General features: G+C 48.3%; 1 protein-coding gene across 5 annotated transcripts in view; it reads left to right on the forward strand.

Moving 5' to 3' along the window:
• The window catches only part of LOC126540633 (uncharacterized), a 114,422-nt gene that overhangs the window by 35,287 nt on the left and 64,819 nt on the right, over window positions 1-14,316 (forward strand). Inside the window, exon 4 of one of the 5 annotated variants that reach the window (XR_011892570.1) lies at window positions 11,229-11,420. The exons of the other annotated variants lie outside the window; for them this stretch is intronic. The gene's annotated coding sequence lies outside the window, so the exon portion shown is untranslated. Of the gene's footprint in view, window positions 1-11,228; window positions 11,421-14,316 lie in introns of those variants that run through there. 5 annotated transcript variants of the gene reach the window in all.

Genomic DNA, 14,316 nt, shown 5'->3' on the forward strand with positions numbered 1-14,316 from the left:
CTTTGCTATCACTGCGGAGAAGCAGGGCACATCTACCGCCGATGCCCATACCGTGAAATGGGACTCCGTGGGTTCGCCGTTAACGCGCCGCGACCACATATTGGCGAACGACCTCGCGATATTGCCGACTACATCGCCGCCACTCAGTGGAACCCTCGACGACCAGGTCGCCGCAGCGCCGACCATACACCGGCCCGGCCCGGGGCCGCTCTGCGAGCCCATATCCGGAAAACTAAAAGCAGCAACCGATGGAGGTGTGGTCGCTGTTCGTCGAACTGACGAAGATCCTGCGCCGCCGCCGAAGACGCCGAAGAAATTACCTCGACGACATAACGACACGCCGCCGTCCCGACGAAGCCTGGAAGCAAAGAATACGACGACGAAAGACGACCTGGCGACGTCACATACCAGCCACAGGTCAACGCGACGCAGCCATGATCCGACGCCGAGACCGAACTGTAATGCAAGACAAAGAACCACCGACCTCGACGTGCTTCTCGACGGCCACGCAGTCACCGCCTTAGTCGATACACGGGCCGATTACTCCGTCGTGAGTCAAGACATCGCCGCCCAGTTGAAGAAAGTTAAGACTGCATGGGAAGGCCCCCAAATTCGGACCGCTGTAGTACACCTCATTACGCCGACTCGAATCTGCACGACAAGAATTACCGTTCATGACCGGACTTACCTTGCCACCTTCGTTATCCTCCAACAGTTTTCACGAGACGTCATTCTCGGCATGGACTTCCTGAACCACCACGGCGCAATCATAAACCTAAGTCAAAATCGATCACGCTGTCAGAAGATCAAGCGATACCGCCGGAGAGCTCTTGTAGTCACCACGCCTTGAGTATGCTCGAAGATCAAGTGAGCATCCCGCCACGCTTCAGAATTATTTCCGTCGGCACCGAAACACCCGCTGACGTTGAAGGCGTCATTGACTGCGACCAACATCTACTGCTCGACCGTGACATTTGCGTCGCAAGAGGGATCGCTCGACTCCACGGAGGGAAAGCGGAAGTTATGCTAACCAACTTCAGCCAAGAGTTCAAGCACATCAACAAGGGCACGACAATCGCGTACATCGAGAAAATTCTGGAAACCACCAATGCCTTTGTCCTCTCGGACTCTGCCGCATCTACCCCGACGACCATAGTTCCCGAACCAGACTTCGACATAAATCCAAGTCTCCCCATGATTAAGCAGCAACAGAGCAGAAGTCTTCTCCGACGATATAAAGACTGCTTTTCGACGTCATCGAGGATTCGACAATCACCAGTCGCAAATGCATCGCATAATAACCGAAGAGTGCGCTCGACCACTCCGCCAGAGCCCTTACCGAGTTACGACGCGAGAACGTGAAGCTATTAGGCAACAAGTCGACGAAATGCTGCACGAGGACATCATCCAGCCGTCGAAATGCCCGTGGGAATCTCCTGTAGTCCTGGCGAAGAAAAAGGACGGAACCCTACGCTTCTGCGCCGATTATCGTTGACTGAACAAGATCACGAAGAAGGACGAGTACCCCCATCCACGGATAGACGACGCATTGGATCGGCTATGCAACGCTAAATACTTCTCGTCGATGGACCTCAAGTCTGGCTACTGGCAAATAGAAGTCGACGAGAGAAATCGCGAAAAGACCGCCTTCATCACGCCAGACGGCATCTATGAGTTCAAGGTCATGCCATTCAGACTGAGCTCGGCGCCTGCAACGTTGCAGCGCATCATGGACACGGTGTCCGCTTCGCTTACGATGAGCTTCTGTTCCTAGGCCACATCATCAGCAAATCTGGAGTACGCCCCGACACGCAGAAGACAGCTGCCATCGCAAAGTTCCCGCAGCCAATCGACAAATAGGCAGTGCGCAGATTCCTTGGCATGTGTGCCTACTATAGGCGCTTTGTCAAGGACTTTTCACGCATCGCGGAGCCGCTAAGGCATCTTACCAAATGTGATGTCGAGTTGAAGTGGGAAACGCCGCAGGCCGACGCATTTCAAAAACTCAAACGATGCATGCAGTCGCCGCCGGTGCTTGCACACTTCGACAACGACGCCGATACCGAAATCCACACTGACGCCAGTAGCCTAGGCCTCGGTGCCGTCCTAGTCCAGAAGAAAGACGGACTTGAACGGGTGGTATCTTATGCTGGCCGGTCGCTGTCAAAAGCGCAAGGCAATTATTCTACGACTGAAATGGAATGCCTCGCCATCATTTGGGCTACAGCAAAATCCCGCCCTTACCTCTATGGCAGGCCATTCAAAGTCGTCAGCAACCATCACGCGTTGTGTTGGCTAGCTAACTTAAAGGACACTTCAGGACGGTTGGCGTGGTGGAGCCTCAGACTGCAAGAATATGACGTCACGGTAATGTACAAGTCCGGAAGAAAACACTCTTGACGACGACTGCTTATCACGCGCCCCCATCGATCCCCCGCCGGAAGACAACGACGACGACGACGCCTTCCTTGGAATAATAAGCGCGGAAGACTTCACTAAACAGCAACGAGCAGATCAGAAGCTAAAAGGCCTCGTCGAGTATTTGGAAGTGAATACCGACGCTGTCCCTAGGGCATTTAAGCGCGGTTTGTCTTCGTTCACGCTTCAAAACAACCTGCTCGTGAAGAAGAACTTCTCACCAGTCCGCACCAGCTACCTTCTTGTTGTACCGTCAGCGCTGCGTCCAGAAGTACTGCACGCCCTACACGACGATCCAACCGCTGGGCACCTCGAATTCTCCTGGATGCTGTCAAGGATGCAGGAAAGGTATTACTGACCGCGTCTTACCGCTGACGTCACCCGTTGCGTCAAGATATGCCGAGACTGTCAGCGACGCAAGGCACCACCGACAAAGCCAGTACGATTACTACAGCCGATCGAACCTCCTCGCCGGCCATTCCAGCAGATCGGGATGGATTTGTTCGGGCCGTTTCCGACGTCAACATCCGGGAATAAGTGGATCGTCGTAGCGACGGACTATCTCACCCGCTTCGCTGAAACTAAAGCTCGACCAAAAGGCAGCGCAGCCGAAGTGGCGAAATTTTTCGTCGAGAACACCCTGCTGCGACATGGTGCCCCAGAAGTCCTCATCACCGACAGAAGAACGGCTTTTACAGCAGAGCTCACCCAAGCCATTCTGCAATACAGCCAGACAAGCCACAGGAGGACAGCTGCCTACTACCCGCAGACGAATGGTCTCACGGAGAGCCTGAAGAAGACCCTCGCCGACATGCTAGCAATGTACGTCGACGTCGAGCACAAGACTTGGCACGCCGTCCTGCCGTATGTGACCTTCGCTTACAACCCGGCGATGCAAGAAACAACACAGATGACGCCGTTCAAGTTGGTTTACGGTAGGAACCCCACGACGATGCTCGACGCCATGCTGCCGCACGTCACTGACGAAGAGAATGTTGACGTCGCTAGCTATCTCCAGCGCGCCGAGGAAGCCCGACAGCTCGCCCGCCTACGGATGAAGAACCAGCAGCGTACCGACAGCCGACACTACAACCTCCGACGACGCTTCGTCGAGTACCAGCCCGGTGACCGTGTTTGGGTTTGGACCACGATACGCCGACGAGGACTCAGTGAGAAACTACTGCGACGCTATTTCGGACCCTACAAGGTCATCCGACGTATTGGCGCACTGGACTATGAGATCGTGCCAGACGGCATTTCGCATTCACAGCGGCGCCACGCACGCTCTGAAGTGTTCCACGTGGTGCGTCTTAAGCCTTTTTACGCACTCTGACGAACTTCCTTAGTTTGTTGTTTCTTTGCTACGGGTGTTTTTGTTTATTACTTTCGTTTGTTTGCAGCATCGGGTCGATGCTTCTTAAGAGGGGGATATTGACACGTTTACGTGTTTATCTTTCTCGGGTGACCACGTTTGACCGCTTAACAAATGCTATCACGCAGCGCAGGACGCGCCTGCATGTATAGGAAGTTTCTGGAATGTTATCGATAGTTCCATCCGCTGTCTGTCGCCGAACCTTGTGCAATCTGATTGCATGTATGCGCGACGCGAATAGTGTAGAACTTTGTGGAAGACACGCGGGTCCCAGCGATTAGTGTGGAACATTCGACGATTGATGTATAAAAGCCGACGCGCTTGACCCGTTGATCAGATTTTCGACGATCGCCGACCGTGTTTGCCGCTATCGTTTTGCTATAAGTGTAGCCTGTTTTTGTGGGCACAGGTTCACCCAATAAAAGTTAGTTTTGTCCTTCACAGTATTAATACTGTGTTCTTCAACGTCACCACCACGTGACAATATGCGTAAGATTTGTCATCAATGCGCAGTCGGTCAACTGAAAGTTTGAAGCGTTTATTTAGCGTTTTCGCTTGATCGATGAATTCTTTTCTGGCTTGTGTAGAAACCGAAAAGTCCTCTAGAACGTAGAAAACAGAACCTTTTAGTTTGTGCGCAGAAGCCAAGATGCGTCCCTTATCTTTAATATATGTCAGCTTAGCAATGATAGGTCTGCGGTTTTCATCAGCAAACTTACCTATTCTAAGCATTCTGTCAAACTAGGCGCCCGTTACAGCGATACCAAGTTTCACTGAGTAGAAAGAAATTATCTTCCGCTCCGATGCAGCCCAGGCTTCTCGAGCACTATCTTCTATGCCAAAGTACAGCAAGTTCGAGCGTTTCATTCTGTTTTCGTTTTCATCGCACCTGCAAGAAATTTTTTGAATCTGCTCAGAAAATTTCTGGGCATTCAAGTGAAGTCCTTGACTCCAATGCAGAAATATTCGTACTAAGCAGCTTGACCTCGCCATCTGCGGCCGGCTGTTTGTCATGGGCTGCCTTTAGATCGGCCCGCAAAGTCGCGTTTGCTTCTTGAAGTCGACGCACAGTTTCTGAAGCAGCTGCACGACCATTTCTGACGTAGTTTAGTTCCGCAACTACAGGAAACTAAAGGAACTAAAGTAGTCTCATATTAGTATGCAGATAACGCGTTTTATACGTTGGGATCGCAGACGATCAATATAAAGAAACGATATGTGAAACCACAGTGACAAAAGCATGAAATTCGAGACTGAGTCTTCTGCCGTTTCTCCAGGGAATGTCAGCCCAGCTCACTTCACAAAACAGAGGCTGTGGTCAAGGCACAGCGCGTACTCAATGTTTGCAAGCACTGCACTTATCACATTCAGCAAATGCAACACGCACCAAGCTGTTATAGTGATTGAATGTCGCCCACAAGCATCCGGGTCGTATTTGTCTTTGCTTTTAGCATCGCCCCGAGCGGCTAGTCATGCTGGGTAAACTTCTCTTGATAAGATCCGGAACACGAGATCTGTGTTGCAGTTTGGGATGGCTTGTCCTTGGCAGTAGACGACATGCTTTATGTGACGTGCCATTCTAAAGTTCTTGCTGTTTGTGCTCATGTGATGTGCTCTTGGCAGTGGCGGTCCAGTCGGAACAAGAAGCGTTGTAGGACGAGTCACTTGCGTAAGGCGGTCTGGAGACCTTTTGGACGAAGATTGGTGACGGGCGTGAATATGTTGAAAGCAGCGGCATCGCGGTTCAAATTATGTTGCGGAGTGGACCAAAGCAGAAACCTTGCGTCTTTTTATTGAAGTGCTGGGGTACTGGACGCTACTTTCAGCGATAGCTCCTGTCGAAGTTTTATTTTTCCGGATGGCTCATTCTGCCAAAAATCGTGTAAATTCAGTCGTCAGTTCATGCAGTGCTTGCTGTTGCAAGCAAATGAACTGCCATGAAAATGCTTAACAATGCGTAGAAAAACTGTCGATCAATTGAATCTTCTCTATGGGCGCAGTAACGTAACAGCTACCGACTTGTGAAATCTTAGGAATAAAAATATCGCCGGTTGAATTGCATTGCTGAACCACATGCTGCTGCGTGAAAAATTCAAATGCGTAATTTCATTCATATGCCTGCGACAATACCATTCGAGAGGAACCAGCCGCCCTGGCTTAGTGCACATGGCGTCCTGCTTCTTAGCTCGTAGAAGCGGGGTCGACTCCCGACTGCGATGATCGTATTTCATTTAAAGCCACGGTAGCACCACGGTTCTGGCTGACTAAAGGTGGGCCTAGTGCGTGCGTCAATGCACACGTCTCGTCGCCGACATTTGCTTTCACCAAAGGGACTATAAGGCTTTCCCATTCCTAGCGTAAGCAGTATTACGTGCCTCTGTCGACTTTTTTTACACGCACACTAGAGCTCGAACAAACAGACTTGGCGCGTAGATTCCTGTGTGTACTGAAGCTTTTAAACTCAAGTGTTGTGCACAGCATACGCTTTGCTTACGATGAAATTGCTTGAAGGAAAGTTCTGGTGCGTACCGACTAACGCGTTATTATCATTGGAATGAGGACACGTTGTCCACTGCAAATTTACAAAGTAATAAGCAACCACGCATTCCGCGAATAATTAGCTAATATATTGCGAAATCATCTGTAACATATTTCCAAGCTCTTCAACAAGTTGTTGCTCTGGTAGTCGCCGTACCCATGTTCCGCTATAAGCCTTTACGAAGACGAAAGTAGTCATACTGGCGAGCCCACTTGATCATATATAAATTACTCCATTCCGTCGCGCAGCAAAGGATCATCTGACAGCATATCATATGACGTCCTGAAACCTTCCTGAGTGGGGCTTCCGTGTGGTAGATGTTACGGAAATTTTCAGAAAATTGCACATTTTTCTTCTATTCGTCTGAACGTGCGTTTTTGCGACAGTGTCTTGTTATCTGACGAGATTGCTTTTAGTGTCGAAACCACGTTTTTCTGGCTAAGTCCACAGCCATCCGCATCAGGAAGAAATTAAAGCAACATCATGGCGCTTACAGTTAAAGGCTCTCCAGCTTGTCTGCCTCAGCCTATGCCGGCAGCAATTTGTGCCCGTTGGATCCCTTCGTGGAGAAATGAACGGTGTTATAGACTTTCGGCATCCCATCTCGTTGCCACGACAGCCATGTCCGGGCCTTATCTAAGCCCCCTTGTTGTTATCGTTTCTGTATTTCGAGGGGTGGAGACCCAGACCCAAATGTAGCTCCATCGCCATGTTAACACACACGCCACTCGCAATGTCAATGGCTGGCAGTAACTTGACTTCAAGAAGGAAATACCAGCATACGCTCTCCCTTTCACTCAGCAGATGGAAACTTGAAACGACAGAAACCTTGATTAGGGCACATAACTGAAGGAACGCGTCAACACGTTTTAAAGCACAGGCATGAAATGCCGCAAGAAATCTCAACTATTTGGCTCTCTTTTGCTCACCGGTACTAGCCTTTTGAGGAAAATAAAACACTTCATGCTCACAAATGCATAAATGCATCACATCAATTTTGTATTTTTTTACTTACTTTCACTTCGAACTTACTTTCATAGGTTATGTGAAAGTTATAGAAACTATGTAGGTTCAGTTACAATTGTTGATTTGGTTGTCAAAGTGTGGCCCCTGGTGGGAAAAGATATCAAAAGACCACACGGAGCGTGGCCTTTGGTCACGGGGTTTTGGCACGTGGCCACGTTGTTTAGCGCCGTATTCGCCGGAATGATTTATCACTTCGCGCGTCATCTGTGCACCGTTGGCAATGTTCTCTTCGCACCTGGAAGGAGGATTGCGTTGGTGTTCGCTATAGTACATGAAAGTTTCTTGAAGAAACTAGGTATTGTAACATTACTGAATATTTAATACTAAACATTGCAAAAAGCTTATGGAAAATAAGTTCTGGGCGTTTACGTGCCGAAACCACGATCTGATATTGAGGTACGCAGTAGAGGAGGACTCGACCATATGGGGTTCCGTAGGGTGCACCCAATGCACCGTAAAGAGCGTTTTTGCATTTCGCCCCCATCGCTATACGGCGGCCGTGTCCGGAATTTGATCTCGCTATACCTCGTGCTCAGCAGCGCAACGAAAAAGCCACTAGGCAACCGCGGCGGGTGAAAAAAAAAATGCCTGTTAAGATATACTATAGTCGGGAACAACTTTAGACAAAAGGGGGCGTTTAATCCTCCGAGGCGGATGCACACGAGCATCCACCAATGGGCGCGCACTCTGGACTAACGTAATGAGCCGGACGGCTGGTGACCGCGCCGACGGAGAAGATGGCCGCCCGCGCTTCAAACTGGGCCAAGTCGCGTCAGCTGTGTGCGTGAGCCCCTCGTCAGAGTGAATTCCTGAACTGTTTGTGATGGTCTATCATGCCGGAAATATTACTGCGAGCTTACAACGTACCATTTGTGCCGCGTGCGTTTATTCTGAGCCGTGTCCCGGCGAAGAAAACTTGCAGCGAGCATCGCTCACGCTGCACTACGCTTTGCCTGAAAACAGGATCCTGCGGCGACACGCCGCAAGGAACACACATCCTGCATGTTTGTTCCATGTTTTATTTCGCTCCCGAGTGAAGTTACGATGAGGAAAGTTTGCCAAAGTCTGGTGCCTACTGTTAGCGGCGGCTGCGTTCGTGTACTGTGTCGCTGCGTTTTTCGTTGGACGGGGTGAAGTGATGGAGCGATACCATTCTCAGCAGAAATGAAAAAAGCGTGCGCGTATGAAACAAACCTACGAGTGTCTTCACAGAAAATATTTTCAAAAGAAGCCTCCAACGCAAGGATTTGTGGCCGTCAACTTAGCGTGAACGATCGTTGTCAGCAGTGAGATAGCCGAGCGTCTCGGGGCGGTGTTCGAGCGTTGTGTAGCACCGTCGATTGATTGCTGTCCACCAGCGCTCACTGCACGCGCGAGCTGTCACACAATCACGCATGAGGTGTGTTGCCAGCGCTCGATATGCTTTCCCACAACACAGCTCCGCGCTGCTTTTTTGATTCTCGTGATATGTTGAAATTAAGAATTCCTAAGAGAGTGTTAAGAGAATGGTCCAAAAAAAAGAAAAAGAAAGAAAAACATGCGAGAAGGTAGGCACAGCAACTTGTGAACCCTCTTTCTAATATCTCTACCCGCGTCGGTTCGTAAATGTATGTGTGTATGTCTTCTTGCTTTTGTCTATTTTTTTAATTTCCCATATGTCTTTATATTTGAGATTTTCTTAGTTCCCGCGTTTTTGTGTGTGAATGTGTGCCTGCTCCCATGCGCGTTTGCGCTTACTCTTATTTTTGTCCTTTTATTTTATATTAGCATTTGTTCTTGCTAATTTTCTTTCAGCAAAGTCTTTTTAAACATTTTCATTAACCCATCTCATTCAAAGCACCAACTCCTGTAAACTGCAGAGCTGGCTTCTTCCATTTCATTAAAGCCTTTCTCACTGGTTTACCACGTCTTTTCAATCTGCCTACTCGCTGTCTTTTCTGTCTTTGCTGCTTGTGTTGTTGCCGCAATGTGATTAATCAACTTGCACAAAACAAATTTTGATCGCCTATGAAAACAGAAAGGTTTAGAGATACATATTCCTAAAAGCGTCGTGTGGGTTGCAGAATAACTTTGCCCCTTACCTCTGTTCATGTTTATGCATCAGTGCATACGGCAGCTCGCCAGAAGTGCACATGAAAGGGCGCCATATTGTGAAACAGCACCTTGCTATGCTGTAGCACTTTTCACGCTTCCCGTCTTAGTAAACAGACAGTTTCACTGCCCATCACATATGCTGGTACAAATTTTCGACATGAATAACATTGTGCAGTGCGGTGTCATTTCCTGTCTGACGCTTTCATCGTTACAAAGACATTTTTCAGTGAATGGAGCCCAGCAAAGCAGGGCACTGAGAGCTTTTGCAACTTTCACCATTTATTGCTTCACCAATGTCATTGTCTGAACCTGGCCGTCGCTATGCCGGTGCCTTGAGAATGAAAAAATCGCGTCAATAAAACACATTCAACTTTACTCAGCATTTTTACTTAGTAGGAACAATGCTAGCAGAGTTATTCAGGGTGAATAACTGCTTACATTCGTGTTACTTGCCCAGTCAGATAAACAAATAAAACAATGGCTACGGCATGACTGCGATTTGAAGTGCAAACTGCGAACGGTGCCTTTCAAGCATGCCCTCGACTACTACTGTTAATAAATTTCCGAATGAGTATTTTGGGCCTCCATAAGCTAATGATATCCGATAATTGTTCTCTTATTCGCACTACTTGCCTGAATCAGATAACCAAAATAAACACTGCCACCACATGAATATGCTTTGGCGTCTTCTGCTTGTCTGTGCGCCTGTGTGTCCTTTATTCTGTTGTCCGCATTTTAATTTTTGCGCCTAGAACCATTTCTAAAATGCTTTGGTATGCAAGCTACCAACAGTGGCTGTCAATTTCGCATTGACTACTGCTGTTTCAGCAACAATGGCTACGACATGACTGTGCTTTGAATTACTGAATGCTAACGGTCCCTTTCAAACGTGCCCTCGACTACTGCTATTAATAGCTACGTGAATGGGTGTTTTGGGCCTCACTAAGCTAATGATGTTTTATAACTGTTCTCTTATTCGCATTACTTGCCTGAACCAAATAACCAAAACAAACAATACAACAACATAATTGTGCTTTGACATTCGAGCTGCTAACAATGGTTCTCAATTTCGCATTAACTACTGCTGTTTCACCTACAATGGCGACGGCCTTTGAAATGCATACCGCTAAAGGTGCCTTGCAAGCGTGCCCCTGACTGCTGCTATTTCACCAACGGGCCCATCAAGCTCGACGGTTGTTGCCCAAATGAGTTTTCTGGGCCTCACTAATCTACTGATGTTTGATAATTGTTCTCTTATTCTCATTACTTGCCCGAGCCAGATAGCCAAAATAATGCAACCACATCATTATGCTTTCGCTTGCAAACTGCCAACAGTGGCTGTCAATTTCGCATTGACTACTGCTGCATCACCTACAATGGCTACGCATGACTTCGCTCTGAAGTGCACAGTGCTAAAGGTGCCTTTCAAGCGTGCCCTGACTACTGTTATTTCATCGCAGGGCCCGTCATGGTCGAAGGTGGCTGCCCAATAGAGTATTTTGGGCCTTCTTACATTGGCATTGTTCATCTCAACAGGCTGGAAAAAACAGCAGGGGCACCACAATTACCTTAATGCTGGCCGCCTAACAGGGGCGTGTCACTATGCATTGCTCTTATTTGTTCAAGTAGCTTGATGAAATTAACAATGACGGCGGTGGAGTAAACCGAGCCGACGGAGAGCTTTCGTTATTGCTTCGCTCTATGTATTGGCCTTTAGCGGCATGTAAAGCTTGACGATGGCTCCAACATGACTGCTATTGTTTTCCTTTCAATATGCAGGCTGCCAACATTGGCGGTCAATTTCACCTCGGCTGCGGCTACTTCTCCATAGGGCCCGTCAACTGAAGAATGGCTGCCCTAGTGAGCACTTTGCGCCTCACTAATCTAATGATGTTTTATAATTGTTCTCTTATTCACATTATTTGCTTGAGCCAGATAACCAAATAAACAATGCAACCACATGAATGTACGTTGGCGTGCAGGCTGCTAAGCGTGGCTGTCAATTTCGCGTTGACTACTGCTTTTTCGTGTCAAGCTGGACAGTGGCTGCCCGACTGAGCATTTTGTGCCCCACATAGTTACTGAGGGTTAATAATTGTATTTGCATTCAGTTTTTCCAGAATTTAAGCACGTTTCCATGCCGGTACTTAAATTGAGGATGATCTGTGCAGGGCAATACGTTGCTTTTTCAGAATTGACCTTCCATTAAAAGGAGTATGTCACCAAATGAACTGCTTATTTATTTGAGGAGTTACGGGAGAATGGTTGACTGCTGCGAACCCACCGTCAAAATTTTGGTAGCCCTAAGAAGGGCTGTCCTTTTGTTAATAAGAAGCTGTTATGCTTCCTCGAGTGGCTCAAGCCCGGACAGCTCGACGTCGGAGTCGCTTTCTTCAGTGTCACCTTCACCCAATTGCATGATGATGGGTTGAATGTGGTCACTCCCAGGCGTGTGAAGCCTGAATTTTGCCTCGAGGTCTATCACGCGGTGAATGTTCTTCCTCCAGTCTTCCGCCATTACGTGCTTGATTTTTTTCCCCTCAAGACGTCTTCGGCCGTGGACAGCTTGAAGTCTCTGTTGTCCGCAGCGATGCCATTTTTCAACTATGCCCACACGAGCTCGATAGGATTAAATTCGCAGTGGCACGGTGGGTGCCTGAGCACAACGCAACCGGCTCTTTCAGCTGCATTGTGTACAGGAGGTATTCAGAGACCTGGATTGGGAAGAATTGGGGATAAGAGTAAATGGAGAATACCTTAGTAACTTGCGCTTCGCTGATGATATTGCCTTGCTTAGTAACTCAGGGGACCAACTGCAATGCATGCTCACTGATCTGGAGAGGCAGAGCAGAAGGGTGGGACTAAAAATGAATCTGCAGAAAACTAAAGTAATGTTTAACAGTCTCGGAAGGGAACAGCAGTTTACGATAGGTAGCGAGGCACTGGAAGTGGTAAGAGAATACATCTACTTAGGACAGGTAGTGACTGCTGATCCAGATCATGAGAGTGAAATAATCAGAAGAATAAGAATGGGCTGGGGTGCGTTTGGCAGGCATTCGCAGATCATGAACAGCAGGTTGCCATTATCCCTCAAGAGAAAAGTGTATAACAGCTGTGTCTTACCAGTACTCACGTACGGGGCAGAAACCTGGAGGCTTACGAAAAGGGTTCTACTTAAATTGAGGACGACGCAACGAGCTATGGAAAGAAGAATGATAGGTGTAACGTTAAGGGATAAGAAAAGAGCAGATTGGGTGAGGGAACAAACGCGCGTTAATGACATCTTAGTTGAAATCAAGAAAAAGAAATGGGCATGGGCAGGACATGTAATGAGGAGGGAAGATAACCGATGGTCATTAAGGGTTACGGACTGGATTCCGAGGGAAGGGAAGCGTAGCAGGGGGCGACAGAAAGTTAGGTGGGCAGATGAGATTAGGAAGTTTGGAGGGTCAACATGGCCACAATTAGTACATGACCGGGGTAGTTGGAGAAGTATGGGAGAGGCCTTTGCCCTGCAGTGGGCGTAATCAGGCTGATGATGATGATGATGATAATGGTGTACGATGTAGCTCAGAAAGCGTGACCTTACAGATGCTACCAACTCAAGCAGCTGCTTTTTCCCCATGCTTTCGCTATAGGTGATGTTTTTACTTTTGAGCCACTCCTTTATTTTTTCCTTCTTCCAAGCTGTCGTCGGCAATGTCAAAAACAATGACGCTACCAGCTGGCAACTTCTGCAGAACGTCATTAAACCATCCCTTAAAGCGAGTGCCATCCATTTCTTCGTGGCAGTCGCCTGTTTTTTGGCCTCGGAATACATCTAAGCAGCTGTCGACGAAGCCATCCTCGCTGCTGATGTGCGTCACAATCAGGCGCTGGCCTTTTCGAGAAGGTTGTTTCAGACCAGTCGACAGGCCATTTGCTCGAGCGTGCAGGCTTCCGCGCTTCTGCACCACTGTGTCTGTCCACACGATCGACCGAGTGTGTCCCGCCTTCACCCATGTCTCCTCCCGGAAAAAGATCTTTCGGACTTCCGCCCGGTAGCGCTCCACGTCCCGAAGGTAGCAATTCCGCCATTCAGAGATGTCATCCCGGTTGAAAAGCAGCGAATTGCGGCTCCTCTTCTCGTGCTTGAATCCAATTTCGACAAGCAGGTGACGCTGTACAACGCTTCCGTGATAGGAGTCCATACGCTTTGAGAACTCGTTAATTATCTTCTCGATCGTCGGTATCTCGTTACTGCGAAATAAATTGTCTACACATGACCTCAGTGTGCACAGCGTGAGGCTGTCATACTTCGTGCTGCATCTTCTTTTCTCCGCAATTCGTGGGCGCTTTCGCGAGGGCGTCGACAGTTTGCCACCCGAACTGTGCGACGCCTTGACCTTCCACCTCACCTTGAACACTGCTTTCGCTGACACCAAGCATTTCGGCGACAAACTTGGTCGTGTCCTCCACGCTGCATTCAGGCTCCCTGTTACGCCAATACGTGCAGCAATGGAGGATCATGTTGCGTGAATCGCTATTCAGGATGTGATAAACGAGAAGAGAGAGGGTTAGCCGAGGGGCCCGATTTTTATTAGTCTCATAAGAAGCCAACAAACACTGACACCAAGGACAACATAGGGGAAATGGCTTGTGCTTAATAAATGAAATAAAGAAACTATAAATTAATGTAAATTAAAGTGGATGAAGAAACAACTTGCCGCAGGTGGGAACCGAACCCACCGCAGGTGGGAACCGCCAAATGCGAAGGTTGTGGGTTTGGTTCCCACCTGCGGCAAGTTGTTTTTTCATCCACTTTAATTTACATTAATTTATCGTTTCTATATTTCATTTATTAAGCACAAGTAATTTCCCCTATGTT

The sequence above is a fragment of the Dermacentor andersoni genome, chromosome 2 (assembly GCF_023375885.2).
Source record: "Dermacentor andersoni chromosome 2, qqDerAnde1_hic_scaffold, whole genome shotgun sequence".
In the NCBI taxonomy this organism is placed as follows: domain Eukaryota; kingdom Metazoa; phylum Arthropoda; class Arachnida; order Ixodida; family Ixodidae; genus Dermacentor; species Dermacentor andersoni.